Raw genomic sequence first — 20927 nt, forward strand, 5'->3', positions numbered from 1 at the left:
GAATTGAGGACGTAAATGTGTGGTTGCGCAGGTGGTGTAGCAGAGAGGGCTTTGGTTTCTTCGACCATGGGACTCTGTTCCGGGCACAAGGATTGTTAGGAAGAGATGGGATCCACCTAACGAAGAGAGGAAGGAGCATCTTCGTGGGAAGGCTTGCAAACCTAGTGAGGAGGGCTTTAAACTAGGTTCGTCGGGGGACGGCGACCAAAACCCTGAGGGGAGAGGGAAAGTCGGATACTGGGAAGAAATGCAGAGAGGAGGGAGCAAGAAAGGAGGACCCCTGTTTCAAATGGAGAAGATAGAGCGATCAACTGGTTACCTGAAGTGTTTGTACACTAATGCAAGAAGCCTGGGCAACAAACAGGAAGAACTGGAGACCCTGGCCCAGACCAAGAAATATGACTTAATTGGGATAACAGAGACTTGGTGGGATGACTCGCATGACTGGAGTGCTGTCATGGAAGGGTATAGACTGTTCAGGAAGAACAAGCAGGGGAGAAAAGGAGGAGGAGTTGCACTATATGTAAGAGAGCACTACAATTGCTCTGAACTCCAGTATAAAGAGGGAGAAAAACCTGTTGAGAGTCTATGGGTTAAGTTTAAAGGAGCAAACAACAGCAGTGATGTTGTGGTTGGTGTCTGCTACAGGCCACCGGATCAGGTGGATGAGGTAGATGAGGCTTTCTTTGGACAATTGAGCAAAACTGCCAGATCACAGGCCCTGGTTCTTGTTGGGGACTTTAATCACCCTGACATCTGTTGGGAAACTAATACGGCAGTACACAGGCAATCCAGGACGTTTTTGGAGAATGTTGGGGATAACTTCTTGACACAAGTGCTGAAGGATCTGACCAGGGGCCGTGCACAGCTTGACCTTCTGCTCACAAACAGGGAGGAACTAATAGGGGAAGTGGAGGTGGGTGACAACCTGGGAAGCAGTGATCATGAGATGGTAGATTTCAGGATCCTGACCAAAGGAAGGAAAGAGAGTAGTATGATACACACCTTGAACTTCCAAAAAGCAGATTTTTGTCTCCCTCAGAGATCTGATGGGAAGAATCCCCTGGGATGCTAACATGAAGGGGAAAGGAGTCCAGGACAGATGGCAGTATTTTAAAGAAGCCTTATTGAAGGCACAGAAAGAAACCATCCCGACGCGTAGCAAGAGAGGCAAACATGGTAGGAGACCGGATTGGCTTACAGGGGAAATCCTTGGTGAACTTAAGCACAAAAAGGAAGCATACAAAAAGTGGAAACTTGGACAAATAACCAGGGAGGAGTTTAAATGTACAGCTTGGGAATGCCGGGGGATTATCAGGAAGGTGAAAGCGCAAATGGAATTGCGACTGGCTAAGGATGTGAAGGATAACAAGAAAGGTTTCTACAGGCATGTTAACAAGAAGAAGGTGATCAGAGAGGGTGTGCAGCCCCTAATAGATAAAGGAGGTAACCTAGTGACAGATGATGTAGGGAAAGCTGAAGTACTTAATGCTTTCTTTGCCTCTGTATTCACGGACAAGGTCGGCTCTTGGACTTCTAAGCTAAGTGACACAAGATGGGATGAAGATGGACAGCCCGTGGTGGGTAAAGAACAGGTTAGGAACTATTTAGAAAAGCTAAATGTACACAAATCCATGGGTCCTGACTTAATGTATCCGAGGGTGCTGAGGGAGTTGGCAACTGTCATTGAGGAGCCTTTGGCTATTATTTTTGAAAAGTCGTGGAGATCGGGAGAAATCCCGGATGATTGGAAAAAGGCAAATGTAGTGCCCATCTTCAAAAAAGGGAAGAAGGACGATCCAGGGAACTATAGGCCAGTCAGTCTTACCTCGGTTCCTGGAAAAATCATGGAAGGGATCCTTAAGGAATCCATTTTGAGACACTTGGATGAGAGGAAAGTGATTAGGAATAGTCAGCATGGATTCACAAAGGGCAAGTTGTGCCTGACCAATCTGATTAGCTTCTATGATGAGGTAACTGGCTTGGTGGACATGGGAAAGTCAGTGGATGTTATATACCTTGACTTTAGCAGGGCTTTTGATACGGTCTCCCACAATATCCTTGCCAGCAAGTTAAGGGAATGTGGATTGGATAAATGGACGGTAAGATGGATAGAAAGATGGCTAGAAGGCCGGGCCCAGCGGGTAGTGATCAACGACTCGATGTCAGGATGGCGGTCAGTTTCTAGCGGAGTACCCCAAGGTTCGGCTCTAGGACCGGTTTTGTTCAATATTTTTATTAATGACCTGGATGAGGGGATGGAGTGCACCCTCAGCAAGTTTGCGGATGACACTAAGCTAGGGGGAGAGGTAGATACGCTGGAGGGCAGAGATAGGGTCCAGAGTGACTTAGACAAATTGGAGGATTGGGCCGCAAGAAATCTGATGAGGTTCAACAAGGACAAATGTAGAGTCCTGCACTTGGGATGGAAGAATCCCAAGCATAGTTACAAGCTGGGGACCAACCAGTAAAGTAGTAGTTCTGCAGAAAAGGACCTGGGGGTTACAGTGGATGAGAAGCTGGATATGAGTCAACAGTGTGCCCTTGTAGCCAAGAAGGCTAATGGCATATTAAGTTGCATTAAGAGGAGCATTGCCAGCAGATCAAGAGATGTCATTATTCCCCTTTATTCGGCGTTGGTAAGGCCACATCTGGAGTATTGTGTCCAGTTCTGGGCCCCCCACTACAAACAAGATGCGGACGCATTGGAGAGGGTCCAGCGGAGGGCAACCAAAATGATTAGGGGGCTGGAGCTTATGACTTATGAGGAGAGGCTGAGGGAGTTGGGTCTGTTTAGTCTGCAGAAGCGAAGAGAGAGGGGGGATTTGATAGCAGCCTTCAACTTCCTGAAGGGAGGTTCCAAAGAGGATGGAGAAAGGCTGTTCTCAGTAGTGACAGATGGCAGAACAAGGAGCAATGGTCTCAAGTTGTGGTGGGAGAGGTCCAGGTTGGATATTAGGAAAAACTATTTCACTAGGAGGGTGGTGAAGCACTGGAATGGGTTACCTAGGGAAGTAGTGGAGTCTCCATCCCTAGAGGTGTTTAAGTCTCGGCTTGACAAAGCCCTGGCCGGGTTGATTTAGATGGGATTGGTCCTGCCTAGAGCAGGGGGCTGGACTTGATGACCTTCTGAGATCTCTTCCAGTTCTATGATTCTATGATAAGGGGATGGGTTGATGAGAGAATATGATTTTGGTAACTAATTGACCATTCATTTTAAGTGGGAAATATGTCAATGGAGGGATGATAGGAGTTACTATAGAGAATTTCTGGGTGTCTGGCTGGTGAGTCTTGCCCACATGCTCAGGATTTAGCTGATCGCCATATTTGGGGTCGGGAAGGAATTTTCCTCCAGGGTAGATTGGCAGAGACCCTGGAGGTTTTTCGCCTTCCTCTGTAGGGAGCAGATCACAGCTGGAGGACTCTCTGCATCTTGGGACCTTCAAAGTATTTGAAGGCTTCAATATCGGAGATATAGGTGAGAGGATTATTCTAAGAGGGGTGGGTGAGATTCTGTGGCCTGCACTGTGCAGGGGGTCAGACTAGATGATCATAATGGTCCCTTCTGACCTTAAAGTCTATGAATCTATGAATCCCAGCTGATCCCGGGCTCCACACAGTACTGCATCTTTGAAATTCCACAAGGAGCCTGACATCAGGCTTTCTGCAGCCTTTCAAAGTTGCAGCTCTGCATAGAGCCTGGGATCAGCAGGGGGAATCCCCTGCTGATCCCAAGCTCCACACAGTGCTGCCGCTTTGAAACACCAGTGCAGCCTGGGAAGACCCCAGTTGTCCCCAGGCTGCATGTGGTGTTTCAAAGCGGCAGCGACGCGTGGAGCCCGGGGTCTAGGCTCCGGTTCCAAGTGGTGCTGTTGCTTTGAAGTATCCACTCCTCTCTTCCCTCCCCGCCCTTTGCTACCTCTAGCGACTAGTTTATTAGCTTGTTGATTAGTCCTTCACATCCCTACTAGGGACACCATTCCTGCCCATCCTCCATGGACCTATCCTCCATGAATTTATCTATCTCTTTTTTGAATCCGGTTATAATCTTGGTCTTCACAACATCCTCTGGCAGGGAGTTCCACAGGTTGACTATGCATTGTGTGAAGAAATACTTCCCTTTGTTTTCTCTGACTCAAACCACTTGGCTTGGCAATCACAATTACATTCTGTCTTTCCCTTTAAACAGAGATGAGGGAGGAGTTATAGGGTTTGTATTTAGATTTGAGCTTTGTAGCAGGTCTGTAAGTATTGAGATCTATGTGTTTGGCTATTTCTCATTCTGAAGCAATGGGCGTAATGAACAGGTGATGCTAATTAGCTAGTTGGGAAGAGTCTCTAAAAGCAATAGTCCATCTCTCTAAAGTTTGCTCTTCCTGTCCTGGGTTAAGATAAACTTAACAATGGTATTGGTGATCTCACAGTGCAGCTGTGCTTTCTGCCATTGGCGTAGGAACAAAGAAAGAGCAGTAATATTTTGTTATCAGGCCAGTTGTTGCTGTGATAGCACAGAGCACAAATCTTTTGAAAATCCTAGGAATCGTTTCCTTCTTCTCCCTGCAGCAACATATGAGATAAGTTTTGGCTTCCCAACCAGCAGCAAATTATTTCACTTAATCAGGATTTTCTCCCTCTGTGTAGCCAAGAGACCCTGGAAACCAATCTTGGGCCAGAAAATACATCTTAGAGCCCACTCAGGGGATAACACTCAATGTAAAAACATACATCCTTCTCCCAAACAGAGGGAAACTAATTGAGATTATTATCCTAATTTAGGATGATAATATTAAGATCTCCAAAGCTTTTAAAGTTAAAATGAAATGATCTCTTTTAATGTTTAGCTTTGAAATTTGACATTTTCCCTCCTCCTCTGTTCCCCCAGTCCTAGGCCTGAGAGGGACAACAGCGTATTTAGAGGCAAAGGGAGTGTTTCATGGCAAATCTGGCATTCCAAGCCTGATCCAAAGCCCACCTGAAGTCAGTAGAAAGAGGTACTTGAATTCACTGGACTTTAGTTCTGGTCCTTGGTGCTTGATGAAGCAAAGAGCCTAGTAACATGCTGTCCCTCAGCTTCTCTTGTGAGCCTGGCATCAAACTGGTGAGTGTATAAGGGTATGTCTACACTACCCCGCTAGTTCGAACTAGTGGGGTAATGTATGCATACCGCACTTGCTAATGAAGCCCGGGATTTGAATTTCCCGGGCTTCATTAGCATAAGCGGGGAGCCGCCATTTTTAAATCCCCGCTGCTTCGAACCCCGTGCAGCGCGGCTACACAGGGCTCGAACTAGGTAGTTCGGACTAGGGTGCCTATTCCGAACTACCGTTACTCCTCGTGAAATGAGGTGTACCGGTAGTTCGGAATAGGCACCCTAGTCCGAACTACCTAGTTCAAACCCTGTGTAGCCGCGGGGATTTAAAAATGGCGGCTCCCAGCTTATGCTAATGAAGCCCGGGAAATTCAAATCCCGGGCTTCATTAGCAAGTGCGGTATGCATACATTACCCCGCTAGTTCGAACTAGCGGGGTAGTGTAGACATACCCTAAGGGATCAGTATAAAGGGGAGCAAAGGTCACCCAGCATATAGCTTTTTTTCCCCTTTCTTCTCTTCTTGGCAATGATACTGCTGCAATCTTGCCTCTGGTTGAGAAGCAATCATTGATTGGCTCACAGGGATTACTTGAAACCGGTCATGTCACTTTTATTATAAACCTGGAGTCAGATTTTTTAGTGCTCCAAGCAACCCAGTAGGTTCTATCTAATGAAATCTATTTACAGGGCTCCAACATCATGGTGTTTGGGTGCTTGCAATATCTATGACTAAGGAGCAAGGATTCAGGCGAGTTATTCTGATTGCAAAACATGATACAGCTGCTGCTGGGTTAAATAAAGTTTGATTGCTGAGAGATGAGGGGCGTGTTATTTCATAGCACTGCAGTGTGCATTATACATCAGGACCACGTAACCATAGCATTGCATGCTGGAGTATGCATAACGATATTGTACAGCAACTTGGGACAGAAAATGAAGTAACCCACCTTATCCTAGTGAAACAGCAGGGGAAATTTAAGGAGGCTGAAAATGATTACCTCTACTGGTATACTGGCTAGGACTCCAAGAACTATATATATATACTGATTTACTCTTACTGTTACAAATAGCATCAAGGGATTCTTCATGACCACAAGTTGTCAGGACTCCTGTTTTATGTCTCATCTGAAAGAAGGGACCACCCAGCAGCATACCATGCTGGGGTACTGGGCTCCAGTGAGTGCTCCCTGCTGAGCTACTATCAGCACTGTTTCCTTCTACATTCCTATGTTTCTTGGATGTTTCCTATCCAGTCATTGACTCAGCTGTAGCAAGCTTAGGTTGGGATTTCTGATGGGAATACAAGCACAAGGTTTTACAGCTGCAGGTATATGGGGATATAATTTCTTCTGAAAGATGCATTTTCCTATTCTAAAATACAAGGATTCTGTACATTTAATTTTTTTAGAACAGAGACAAAATAATATGTAAGGCCTACCATACAAAGAGTGAATGTTAAAAACTGCATGCTATACAAATCTTTGGTGTCCTCAACAATTTTCCAATGAGCAATAAGTGCGTAAGTGTAAGTTCTTCATTCTTGAGCACTATATAGTACTATCGCCTTTGGTTAAATTAGAAAACAGATTACTTCTAATAGTTTCAATAGAAAATTTCAGATAACACAATTTTAGCTTGCTGCCACCTTGCCATGAGCAGTTGCTATTTTTACATTTTAATTGAATAACCATTTTACTATAAGCAAGAAGGTAGATATTTACAATAAAGTTTCTTTCAGAAGGCATCCTCCTGAGTTAGTCAATAGTTGCATGTGTGTTTAGAGGGGTTTTTTTGGTGACTGTTTTTTGCCACCTTGGGAAAATGTGTTATTGTTCAGTAATAATATTTCTTCAAATCAGATTTTTTCAAAGATGCCACCTTACATATGCAGATTATTTTGCATGTTATTAGTATCAGTTTTGCACATTATACAAAATGAAATTAGTAGGCAGCAGGTTTAAAACAAATCTAAGGAAGTAGTTCTTCACAAAATCTGCAGTCAATCTGTGGAACTCCTTGTCAAGAGATTCCTTGAATGCCAAAATTATCATTGGGTTCAAAAAAGAATTAGATAAGTTCATGGATCATAGGGCCACCAATGGCTATTATTCAAGAGGATAAGGGATGCAATCCATGCTCTGGGTATCCCCTAAACCACCGGTTGTTAGAAGCTGGTGCTGGATGATGGGGGATGGATCAGTCAATAATTGCCCTGTTCTGTTCATTATCTCAGAGGCATCCACCACTGTTGGAAGACATAATAATGGACTAGATGGATGATTGGTCTATCTGAATATGGTTATTCTTATGTTTTTATGTTTTTTCATCCACATGTTGGTTTCCCTCTGCTACTACCTCTGAATACTGACAGTGGTTAGAGCTATTAACATGCAATGTAAAGTAAAATCCCCAGAATTTTCTAAGTTGCAAAAATGAAGCAAACACAGAATTTCTATTTTTTATAATTGTGTATGCCATAGGGAAAATTATGGAATAGAACGTTAGTGGTGTATTATTTTTATTTGCATACTTTTTGTTTTTGTTTTTCTGTTTCTTAAATGTACTTCCAAACATGAATGCACATTAAATAATGTTGGCTGTTAAATGTCGAGTGCCCTGTGTTTGGAAGAAAGCAAACTGTCTTCTTCCCCATTCACCAATCTACAACCCCTTCAGTTACCTTGATGATTGTGCCTGGCATGGTAAGAAGTAAATATGTGCTTGTAATCAATGAAGTTTTGGATAGTAGCCAGGTCAGATGTCTTTAGGAGGATGTAAACTGAATGCAGTTCCATTACTAAGCCCCAAGCAGCTGGCTTATGCTCCAGCCTTCCATCACAATTAACTATAAATATGAAGTCTGACCATGCAATTGGTTTCACAGCCTAGTAACAGGTTCAGTTTTCCACTCTACAGTAAGTATTTGGTTTCTGTTTGACAGCTATTTTAGAAGAACTATGTTCAATTTCATGTGCTGTTTCATGCATCTTTATTAATCAAGTTTGGATACCACTGATGCCAAAACAAAGGCCGACAGCTTTCTGCACTTTACAAGATGGAGGGTAGCAAATCTGTACAAAAAGCTCTTCTAGGCTATTTGGAAGGTGAATGTGGGTTATTTGGATGGCCCTGATGGTTGTATAACCATCTTAAAATAGCCACGCAGTGAATAGACAATATAGACTGTTCAGTTGGAGCCAGAATTGGAGGGAGGAGTTGCATTTGTCATTTCACTCCCTCTCCTTAGAGTGTAGACCAGTGTTTCTTAAACTGTTTTTCACGGCACACCGCAGTTGAAGGTATGCCGCGGAGAACAGAATTCAAAATGGCTGCCCTTAAAGGGGCAGGCAACCTTTTTTCTTTTTTGCTCAATAACTTTCCCCCAGCACTTTTTTTCTCAATAACTTTTCCCCCGATCCTTCCCGTCCCCCCCGCCCCGACTTTTTTTTTTTTGTTCAACCAAAAATCCTTGATGTTCCTCATTAAAAAATAAAATTGTTTGGTGTTTCTTGGTCTTAAGAAGTTTAAGAAATACTTGTGTAGACAGACCCTAGGACAAGTCAGTGGAAAATTAACACTTACAACTTCTGCAAGCTCAGTGATTCCTCAGTCTGGAGTCATGATATATATCCATAGCTATTAGCCAGGGGCAGCATGGATGCTAGATCTACTGTGTAGAAGGAAAGATGGTGGTGAGAAGGAAGGATGTGTTTCTCCACACAGTTAGAGTGTGTTTATACTGCATTGTAGGTTGAAATAAGATATGCAATTTGAGCTACGAAAACTGCGTGTCTTATTTTGATGTTATTTTGAAATAGCTATTTCAAAATTTGGCGCTGTCTACACAGCACTTATTTAGAAATAAATTGCTATTCTGAAACGTCCCTTACTCCTTGTGGAATGAGGCTTACAGGGCCGTCAGAATAGTGAGCCCATTATATTTGAAATAAAGGGTGTGCCCAAAAGACACAGAATAGCTATTTCAGGATACCTCTGGTATCCCGAAATAGCGCTTCAGTATAGATGTAGTTTTAGACAAGATCTGAGAAACTGGACGTTCCACCCCCACTCGCTCTGAACTCTTGTTACTTCCCTAGACAGGAGGAAGAATATTTGGAAGTGCATTTATTGTGCAGATGGGAAATGTATGAACCAGGATCTGAAATACATAGTAAGAACCACAAGGAATTAGTGCTAAGATCTAGAGTAGGTTTAACTTTTTAGAGGGCAGAGGAATATACGCAATATCAAATCACTGAAGCTGACAGGACTTTGCTTCTTGAAGGGTTTCATTTAATCCACTGTTGGCAGAATTCTGCATTAAAAATTCAGTTCACCATATTTTAAAATGCAGCAAAATTCTGCATATTTTATTTATCAAAATACCGCAATATAATCACATCCCTTTCAATTACTTTGGTGATTTATTTAAAAATACCTGTCAGCAAATATGGGTATAACAACAGACAACAACAAAAAATTCAGGAAATGTTTGTTGACAAAGAGATTCCTTACTAGGCAAATGAATACTCAACTTTTATAGTAATAATTCATTTCAATTACAAAACAGAAATGTATTTCCTGCACCCCTCAGAAGCAGAGCAAAGGCTTGGGGGAGTCAGGGGTAATGGAAGGGCTGAGGGAGAGGGAAGTAACTGCCAGGCAGGAGCCTAGGAGTGAACATGGAGTGTTGTTGGGTGTGGATGGGAGAAATATGGAACAAGTTTTTGTCAGGTGGGAGGGATTGTTAGAGAGGTGGGGAGCCTCCCTCATACAGACCTTTAGTCTCTCTCATTCAGTCCATTACATTTGCCCCTGTCATGGTGTGTCCCATCCCCCCTGTTCCCATGTGTCCCTGCATCCCATCTCCAGTTGAACTCCTATCTAGTCTATCCCCTCACCTTTCTGAACGCCATTTTTGTGACCCTCCCAGTACCCCTGTTTTCCCCACTCTTGTTTGTCCCACATATCCTATGCCTCCTCACCTGGCCCTGCAGGCAGGATGCTGGCTGCTACAAATGGAGTGGATTTGCCTCTGTTTTGGTGCCACAGCAGCCCCTGGTGGGGAAAAGGTTTAACTGCAGCACCTCTCTGGCAGATTATATTGTTTTTAAGACAAAAACTCTGTGGGGGATATGAATTCTGCGTGTGCACTGTGGTGCAGAATTTTTCCAAGAGTATTACTCATAAGAAATGTTACTTTAAATTTAACAAGAGCCCCTTCTTTAATCCTTAAAGACTTGAGAATGAGTTAATACACCCTTATAGAATTCTAAGGGAAAGGTTGGGAGCAGAATAAATTCCCCTGCTGTCTTTCTCCTTTGCCTCCACGTTGCTCCCTCTTACCTCCTTTAATGGCTTTTGCCCACCCCATGAACAAAACATGATGTGGACCTCTGCCAATAGAGAACATGCTTCATGTTCCTTACTTGCTAGCTGCTTTAAGTAGCTTTAGGGATCAACACCAGGAAGTACCCATATCTAGCCAAATACCTTTGCTTTGTATTTGTGGACCTATGCTGCTTCTCTTCCTGCAGTGTGGAGAAGCAGGGAAGGCCAGGGAAGGAGGTGGGGGGATTTTCCTCAGAAATGGTTCCATTCAGAAATCCTGACATTGGCCCCGCTTCCCAGCCTGAAAAATGTCTTGTCCAAGCCAAAAATGAAACTCACTATCCCACCCCCAAATCAGGAAACTGGCCATTCCTGAGTGTGGTAGACACCCAAGGATTGGACAGTACCAAAAGGGTTAATATAAAAAAAGTTAAAATATTCAGCAATTTTCTTAGTCCTGTGCACTGTTTATCTTTGTCTTTATGAAAACTGGCCTTGAACTGCTGAATACATCCAGTCTGACTTTTGGAACTGGAATGTTGACAGCAGAGATTCATTTAAACTCCTGTGTGATGGGATTGTTGGAAAGGCAGGAAGTTTGCGTTACAGATGCTGTCAAAACATAACTTTTCACCAAGCATTTTGGTCTTTAATCTGAGATGAAAATGCGTTGGACGGTGCAGGTGACATTTTCCAGTTAAAGGGACATTGCCAAGGTCAAGACCTGCATTTTCCTTTCTCCCAACTTGTGCGCATATTTTTTTTCCAAAATGAATGCACTCTCCCCTGCTTGCTTTCCCTGACCTCCAAAAATAGTCTTGAGTCTGAGAGCTACTCCACTGAAGTCAACGATGTTGACCTCAAAGGCTGAATCTCAGGTGCGGGTCTTGTGAAACCAGCTCAGCATGCAGGACTCATTTGTATTTAGCATGTGGGCAAATGGTAGTGGTTTGGGGAGGGGGTGATTAAGGAAATGGGTTTGAGTTTCCCAGTTGCAGAGTCTAGTTATAAACAGTATACAGAGGAAACACTTATTTAAACCATCCAGAGTGAAGTTGCTGGCCTAATCATACTGGAAATTGGAATCCTCTGTCATCTGAACATGTGTAGGCAATGTCAGTTTATCCACAATGTGCTTCACAGCAGGCCTACGCTGTGCCCTGCTAGAAGTGAAATGGCAATTCCACCTCAAGGCTTAATTCAGTCCCTGGCCTACCTGTTTATTGATTGTCTGAACAAAGAAAGCCAGTCATGCAGGTTTGAGATGAGCACTTGTCACATTCATTTCACCCAGATGATAAAGACTTTTGGTCATGACTGACTGTTGACTTTGAGTGCAGTTTTGAACACTAAGGGCTTGTTTGTTTTTAAATGTAGGGAATCTGTAATGGAACATAAGCCTGGCACCTCTAGTTCAAATCTTAGCCAGGTCATTGGTGAGTTGTAAGCAAATCTTTCCCTTCTGAAGGCTGTTTGGTGGTCTATATGAAATGAATTGGTAATCACTGGACTGTGAAATTCAAATTCCATGCTCTGTTGGTAGAGTGCATTGAGTGCTGAGATGACAGGCATTATAGAGGGAATTATATGAGGACCACAGCAGCATAGAAAAATTCTGATCTAGAAATTGCTTTAATTGAGAAATGTCTTTTAAATATGAATAGTGAACAATGATTAGTGAGCATGGGTGACTTTATGCAGTTAAATTTACACTACAGGGATATCCCAAGCGTGCATTAATATAGGCAGAACTTTTCTCTTTCAAATTTATGCACACATAGTACAGCTTAGAGCCTTGGACAAATATAATGGGGGCTTGGGCATCAGTTAACCAAGCTTCCGTGCAAAGTCACAAATTCTTTGTGCTTCCATCTTTTTCTCTGTATTTGTATTCTCTTGTAGCAATTTTTATAAGGCACAAAGTCAGAGCTAGTGTACAATATCCAAGCTGTAGGGTGGCCTACCTTTCTTTCTATTTTATTCAGAGGGTCGACTGACCCAAGAGTAATGCTGAGGTCAGATATCTGGTATGTTACTTAGATCTGTTGAGAGATTAGTTCTGATTGGATAGAAATGCCACACAAAAGACAGCATATGCCTTTATTGTAGTAACTAAGATTAAGGGGGCCAGGTATAGCTGTGGGAAGTTGCTCAGATGAAAAGAGAGGTCAGTCTTTGATGTACTAAAAGACTGTTTGGTCTTGAATAGCTTCATCCAGACTATTACAACATGGTAGCATGATTTATGATAAACAAACCTGAGGCCTCATATAAAGAAATGCAGACCCCTCTCCCACTGCGCCCACAATAAAAATGATTATATCATGAGGTGTATGCTGGAGAACATTCAGTACTATACTTTTAGCCTGATAAGTCATACTACCAAAGCATGCTAAAGAGGATGCAATGTGGTATAGTTATAGCCATGTCTGTCCCAGCATATTGCGCCAGAAGTTGGTTCAATAAAAGACATTACCTTACCCACCTTGTTTCTCTAAAGACGCTGTGTTCAGTTTTGTGTTTGAGATCATGGAACATACATCTTCCAGTTAAGTACCAGAGACAGAATAAAGAAATATTGGCCTGAAGTGGCAATTATGGACCAAGTTTACTGCTATGTGGATTTCTGTGTTTCATTTTGGTCCCTTCAGTGTGTTTCCTATCTCAGACCAATCTCCGTGTTAATCCAGAAGATGTTAGTGGTAGAATCATGTTGGTAAAATCCAGGAGCGTTCAGAAGGATTAGATGGATAGGCATGGTGATGGGTTTTCTGAGCTTTCCATATGAGCGGTTTATTTCCCTAAGAACCTAACTATAAAACCTTTAATGTATGTTGAAATATGTGGCCAAATACAGCTCAATCTTATATTTGCATAAATCCAAAGTAACTCCATTGAAGTCAGCAAAGTTATCTGGAAAACACCAATATAACTGGGAGCAGAATTTGTTCACAGAGTAGAGTGCAAACTTGGTGCAACTTAGTATGTATTGATATCTGTAGATGTTGAGGTTGTATCCATGACAAACTTTGCCTACTGTCCTTAACTGTAAGCTTGTTACATCAAAATAAGAAAGGAATTGTAAGTATAAGAGGCAGCCTAGAGCATCCGAAGAGAGGCAGCAGAGGAATATGGAAGTATATGAGTTATCTAGAGTGGCAAAAGTTTCTGTGCTCAGATTACTGTTCATCCTACCAGAGGTGCTTTCGAGCTTGATAGGAGCAACATACCCATTAGAGCAAAGGTCTGGCCTGTTGTTACACTGAAATCTGTCAGGGCTTTCTTTAAGCAACATGCATCTCTTCATACCTCTTTCAGAAGAGACTGGTATGGGTCAAGGTATGTGGAGTAGTTTTTCCCAGTTCTAGTGCCTAACTGTTTGCTTCAAAGTTCTTGGCTTCAAATTTTCACCTTTTATGTTTCCCTTTTAAACTATTCAGAAAAACAGGATGCTCAAGGATAGAGAGCTAAAGGCTTTAGGCTTAACTTTCTAAGACACCTTTTTCTTATCAGAAATAGGGGTGCTTATCTGAAGTTTGATCAAGAGTTCACCCTCAATAAATCATCTTGTATATACAGTAATGAAAAAAGATGATGGGTCAGTTTCATCTCTGCTACCATTACACTGATTTCAGTGGAGTTACATGGAGATAAAGTCGAGATGATTTTGTTTCAATGGCTTTTGTTGCGCTGGGTACTCTTGGTAACCCTCTTTTTTTATTCCTCTTTTCTAAAGTGGTTCTTAAGTATATGTTAATTGCCTTTTGGTGCTGGCCATTAAAATTTCCTAATATACGGTATAAATACGGTTGCTGTTTGTGCAGCTCATTCTGTAAAAAACTCTTTTTAATGTCAGAGCCCTAGTAGCTTGTCATCTTTAAATACTTTTTTTCTATGGTAGTTTTCACTTTTATGGCCATAAGCACAGCCAGTTCTGAAATCTTGTTTCAGCTGATTACCCCTAGTTATTAAATCTGCCATCCAAGAACTGAAACCTAAGCACAACAAACATCACTTTAGATCCTAATGCTTTTGGGTGTGGGCTGTGTGCAGCTGCAATAATTTGAACAGCTTGGTGCCTGGCATAGCATCAGTAGGCACAGAAGTAGGCACAGAAAGTTATTTTCTCCATCTCCAGCACTAGAGCTGGCTGGGGAGACCTTGTGCTTTTGAAACCCCTGGGATATCTTTGTTGCTTCAGATCCCACGAATTATAAAGCTGACCTTGAACTGTTTCCCTTTAAAGATTCCAAAATATGGTTTATAATTCCTCATTAGAGTAACAAAAGGAATCCCAGCAGATTTCAATATGTGCCAGAAGTCTGTTCAGTTTGTTTTATCAGAGATGGTTTTCACACAATAAATTTTATATATAAAAGAGGCATTGTCTATTAAAGAAAGCAGAAACGGCCTGAAACAAAATGTGAGGAAAGGGGGGGAGGAAAGGGTAAAATCTTATTTCTGTGGATGAGTGAATGGAAATTTCTTTAGTATGATGCCTTCAGAAGATAGCAGTCTCCCAGATGTTTCCCTACTATTGTTTCCATCCATTCAGTTCCTGTTTCAGAAAGCGCTTCTTGTATCTCTCTGCTGATGTAAAAGAAATCTGTGACAATACCCGTTTCATAGAGGCAGCACAGAATAGTGGTTAGAGCATAGTACTGTGATCTAGGAACTCAGTGTCCTAGTTGTATCATGGAATTATTGTGTGATCCTGAGTCACTAATATTTATATGTCTGAAACCACATCTCCACTTGCTACACTGGAGGTTGATCTTGCATTTGATTTAATTTAGCAGAGCTTGTTAAGACCCACAAAACTGAATGCTGAGAGCAGCTCTTATTGGTGCCGGTCCAGGTCTTGTGTAGACCTGGCCTCAGCTTCCCCACATGGCAGTGGAAGTAAGAACACTGACTAGTTATGAGGATTAACTAGCTCTATTTGTAGAGAACTTTGCAGCTGTAACACACTACACAAGGGCAAATTACTACGCTCAGAAGAGGCTACATATGAAAGCCTGAGTTTTAAGATTTCTAACAATTAAATAAGCACTGTCTGTTCAGCCATCTCTGGCTTGCCATTTGGCCTCAGTTCCTCCCCACCCCTCCCATTCCATCAGGTACTATAGTGCAGTCTCTCAATTCAAAGAGCTTTTTGTTGATGGCACTCTGAAAAACAGCTGATAATGGAGGTTTCCAGTAGTGGGGCACCTGGCAAATTTCCCATTGCTAGTCTATTCATGCAAGCCAAGAGAGCAGCTGATATAATTAAATGTAGTTAGTCTGGCCCAAGAATTGAAGAATTATTAAGTTCTTTCATGCAGCTGTGCACTGTGCCATCAATACATTATTAGGCCTGTAGAAACAGATGTGGAGCTTGGGCTGTAGCAAAAATTTGTAATGTATAAAGGCTCCAAAGAGTGCATGTGTATATGTAATCAATTGATCCTGGTTCTGTTTAAAAAGCAGCATGTAGCATGACTTTACGGTTGTTTAGCAACAGCATTTGTGCATGATACATTCAGGTCTATCTTTTGTTTAGCTCAGTTGTTGGGGTTGAAGGCCTAATTCTCCCCTCCCTTATTACAGTTTTAACCCCCCTTCCCCCTCCAAATTACAGAGATGAGATACAAGTTGAGGTCCTGATTTGGGCCTTCTCTCTGTTTTTAGCCAGACTCATTTGCAAGTATGTATTACTACTTCAGTAATGAGATGCTCATGTAACCCAGAGACCACATAAATGAAATTGATGGAAGTTGAGGGACCTGAGCGTCACAAAATTGGGCCTTTTATCTTAATGGGTTTGATTTCTGAAATATTAGGCGCCCACATCTCCACTGGACATTTTATAGTTGCACAGTCAAAATTCTTTGAAGCCCAAAAGAATAAGAATATAAACCCTTCCAGAGGGTGAAACCACATCAGTTTGGGGCTGGAACAGTGCTTGGGTAAATATAATTTTAACTGCAAGATGAAGCATAAACATTGTTACATTTGTGATCCAGTATCTTGATGTCGTCTATGAAAGTGACTTCTAAAAAAGCTCTTAAAAGCAGATGTGTGAAGGAGAAACATAAGACCAGAGTACTTACTTTTGAAAATGGCATTTGGGACCATTGATTACAAGGACTATCTGTTCTTTATTTTGAGAAAGAATTACTCTTTCATAAAACTGTATTTATATGATAAATTCTTTTCTTTTGTTGCTGGTCAGGGCCAATCCACTGCACCCTTAGTCATAAAGAAGGATCTACTGAGCTAATGGGAAATTTGAGGAGAAAGGAGACCCGACGGAAAGTATTTTACTCATTTTCTGACATTAAATTTGTTGCCTGACTGCGTTTTGGATATGATTATCTCCTTGGTGTATGAAATTCAAACCACCAATAAAATAACTCCTCACTTACACTCTTTTGTCTGACTAGTGTAAGATTCAGCTAAAGATTCTGAAATTGCTCAGACCATGTGCTCTTCGCTGTTCATAGCTAGCATCCTACCCAGGCATCTTGAAGAAGGCTTGGCAATCTCAAAATGGAGTTTCTTTCTTTTGAAAGACCTGCGGTAGAAGTACATCTGCCTTTGTAAGAAATGGAAGCTCAGAGCAGAAGAAAACCATTTTTTTATGTTGTCTCTTTAGTATATATATCGCATAATCTCATTTGCTACTAGGCTTTTTGATTATAGCAACAGAAATGTTAGTCAAACCATGAAGGTTTGACTAACACTGTAAAAATTGTTTAGTCTACTGCACGACCTAAATTCCAACAACTGAGACAAGGGAAGTTTATCAACCTCGGTATAATTATTTACTCTTGTATAATCAGTTGTAAATGACCCGGTACTTGCACATATGGTCTGATATGTAGGGAGTAATTTCTCTTTAGTCGCATACAGTCTGAGTATAGAAGGTCTGTGTGAGGAAACGAGTTCCATCTACCCAGCTCCAACATGTGCAGAAGGTAGGGGCCTCCACCCAGTGGTTAATCCAGCTCTGGAATAGTGACAGAAGCTTCTATGCACCATTAAAAGTAGGGCTATTAGATCTGTGTTCACACGTGTCATGGCCACTGCTCTGGACTACCTCTCACTGTCTTGCTCTGTGCTAGCCCATGTAGCCTGTCTCCTTGAGGCATTGCAAGCATACACAGCACTCTGGCAAGGAGTTTCTCCTCGTGCCCAGAGAACAGTGGAGGTAGTGTTTCATTACAAGGTCTTCCACATCTTGCGTGACATTAACATCTCCATAGAAGGATTTGTTGCATCTAACTCTTTCCATGGAGGGGATGGATATGCAGAAATCTCTGGTAACTTTCAGACCCATAGCTTGTCTCTCACTGCTGTTAAACATGAAGGTTCCTGCATAATTCACTGGTGAGTATGTTATAGGGCTCCTTGTCTGTTGATCTGCAGAGGATGAATTAGTACAGCCTTCTGTCATAGCGTTGGCTCTTTAGCTAAAGCTGCAGCAGCTCATGCTTTTAGGTCTGGGGGCCTTGTTTCAATCCCTGGTATGACAATGAAGAAATCATTGTCCAGCATCTCTGTATGTGAGGGCATCATTAATTACGTGGGCCCAAACCAGTCCTTACTCAAGCAGAGCTCAGATGGGACTTCGCTTGAATAAAGTCTTCAGGATTGGGCCCACAATATGTGCACATTGTACCAAGAGCATGGCAGCTAATCGCCACTGGATAAAATATTGCTTCTACGTGCCTTTAAATGGTGGGAGAAATTCGAAGTGATACATGCAATCACTGTTCTCTCAACAGGTGTGAAATTCAGGTCTGCAGTTGGGAGTTTTGCCAGGAATGGCCATGAATGTAAGATGCCATGGACTTGATAGAAATGAGCTAAACCCTGAAATACTTACTGCATCATTCTCTGCCCCTTATGACAATTGTCCCATTGAAAAAGGTCCCAATCCTGCCAGGTGTAACTGCTATTGTAGTTGTGGGAATTCAACACTTTTACAAAACTGTCCCTAAAACCATTAGTTGGCTACTTGAATGAGCAACGATCTGGCCCTCAATCTTTAGTAGGGATTTGCCTGAATAAGAACTGGGTGAAGAGCTGCAGGATCAGGCCTAATAGTATTTTGCCAGTGAACGAATAGTTAAAATTCTGTCAGCAGTTCTCTTCTATACTCTGATATTTATAGGGCTGATATTGCAGAAGTTTCCAGATGCATCAGGCTGAGACAAGCCTAATCAAAATTTTATTTTTCTGAGCATGTTTTGAAGCTATTTAAATATTTCTCTAGATAACATTCCATGGCGTGAATTCTTTTCCCTCCTCCATTACCTAGCTTCACCCCAAGCTTCAGCTAAAGGAAGGAACAATAAAGAACGTTCATATTGGCATAATTCTGGATGGCAATGGAGGAAGGATACTTATTTTTAAAAGAATAGCTTAGCCTGAATTTCACTTTTGTGTGTGTGTGTGTGATACTAATCATATCATGTCAGGACAAATGCGTGATGACTTCAGTGGAAACTACAGCCATAATTCTCCTATAGGCTAAGGGTGAGTAAAGTGTTGAAATCTTCAAATTCAAAGTACTATTCAAGCACAAAGAGGAACAGTTCATGCCCCAAACCAAACATGCTTTTTTGGCTGGTATCTCTGGAAGCCAGGTGATACTGTATCTGAGACAACCTCTTGATATGAAATGGAGACTGCTGTTGGCAGAGTATTTTGAAAGGTACATGCTTCCTTCTGGAACTCTTTCACATCCTTCACTGGGTTCATCAAATCGAAATCTAATGGTTTCCTGTGAACACTAAGGTGCATGAGGCTTCACAGACTTCCTAGTGGCTTGGGAAAGGGTGTAGGATGGATTTTCATAGAGAGGGATATTGCCAAGATGGTAGAAGAATCTTTTGATCATAGTTGGCCATAGCTTTTTTTCTTCTTAAAAAGGTTTTATAACAGGCTCGTTGTAGACATCGTATATATAGTAGCCCAATGTCTGTGAGTCTGTAATGCTGAAATGCTGGCTGTTCCCTCTGGGCGGCACTATTGCCTGAAATGCTGGCTGTTCCTTCTGGGCAGCGCTGTTGCTGAAATGCTGGCTGTTCCCTCTGGGTGGCCCATGCTGCATGGAGAGTGTGGGGCCCAAATGGCCGCTTGTTCCCCTGCGGCGGCCTGGCTGAGCAGCGCAGAAGTCAGCCGAGTGCCATGGCGGGAGGCAAAGGTGGCAGGGCGGTGACGTACATGCCCAGAGGGCGGGGCCTGGACAAGCTTGCATTCCTGACGGAGACAGAGGAGAGCAGAGAGAGAGTGATAGGCAGGAGGGGGAGAAGAGAAAGAGAGGCAAAAGACAGAGGAGAGCTGGAGGGGTCAGTAGGAGGACAGGGGGAAGAGAGAGAGAGAGAGACAGAACGAGAGACTCAGGAGAGAAGACCTACGTGGAGGAGAGACGTGAAAATCCCGTCTTATGACGGGCTAATTGGCTAGTGAATAAATAAACATCAAATGCACTCCTACACCTGGACACAACGGGATGCCTTTATGAGGGTTACAAGTGCTCTCACTCTAAAAGTTCCAGCTTTTGTTGCCATTTCATCGGTAAAAGATTCCATGGTACTTTTTGCAAGAGCAGAGATATTCACTTGTGTGACCTAGGAAAATTCCAGCTTTGATAATTACATTACACCTCTCTCCACAATTTAATTTGGAGAGGAGGTTTTTCACTTCCTCCCCATAAAACATCATTGTAGTGTTGTTACATGCTTTTCAACGGCTGTTGTGTTCCACTCTAGAGTTGGCCGTGTTTACCTGGTGAGTGGGTGATTTCATGTTTGTGTATTTTGGGGGGGATCCTGCAGAAGGAAAGGCTCTTTATAAGCAGCATTGTGATGCTCACTGACAGGTTCCAAACCATCGGCTCATGGCTGAATGTGTGATGGGCTGCAATATGGTCCAGCTCCATCACTTTGGATATAACTTGTAGGCATGCGGAGGGGAAGAGAGTATATTTACATGGGAAGCTAATCAGATACATGTCATAGGGAAACTAATCTGTTTTGATGGCCATTTGAACTTTTTCTAGGGCTGTCCTTTTAAATATAATGTGGACATGAGTCCACATTTGGAAAGCAGGATAAGGGATGTCATGAAGGTAGGGAGGTGGGGTGGGCTTTGGAGTGGACTAGAGGATGGGGAGTGCAGGGTTAAATCATTCTGGCCAAATTCCAGTCAAGAGATAATTCCATGAAGCATCCTCTTCACTTCTCATCCTCAGTTCCACAAATCTCCAACTTCCTCTTTAAACTACAAATTCCTCCTCCACATCCACTTCTCTATGTGAAAATGTAATCACTAGTCCATCTCTCTTTCCTCAGGGCTGTAGAACCAGCCCCAATAAGTGTGAAATGTGCTGTGGCTGAAAACTGTTTATCGGAGTGCAAAGTGAAGAACCTGAGTGAAATAAACAGTGAAGTAGACTCATTAAAATGCCAAAGTGCCAATGTCGTCATTACACCACATGCCATCTGTTCATGGGT

At 42.5% G+C, this 20927-nt stretch overlaps 1 protein-coding gene and 1 long non-coding RNA gene across 6 annotated transcripts in view; both read left to right on the forward strand.

Moving 5' to 3' along the window:
- The window catches only part of COL4A6 (collagen type IV alpha 6 chain), a 232683-nt gene that overhangs the window by 27097 nt on the left and 184659 nt on the right, over window positions 1-20927 (forward strand). The window lies entirely within an intron of this gene.
- LOC142831242 (uncharacterized) overlaps window positions 1-20927 on the forward strand; it is a 39687-nt gene that overhangs the window by 3063 nt on the left and 15697 nt on the right. The window lies entirely within an intron of this gene.

The sequence above is a fragment of the Pelodiscus sinensis genome, chromosome 13, assembly GCF_049634645.1.
Source record: "Pelodiscus sinensis isolate JC-2024 chromosome 13, ASM4963464v1, whole genome shotgun sequence".
Lineage (NCBI taxonomy): Eukaryota > Metazoa > Chordata > Testudines > Trionychidae > Pelodiscus > Pelodiscus sinensis.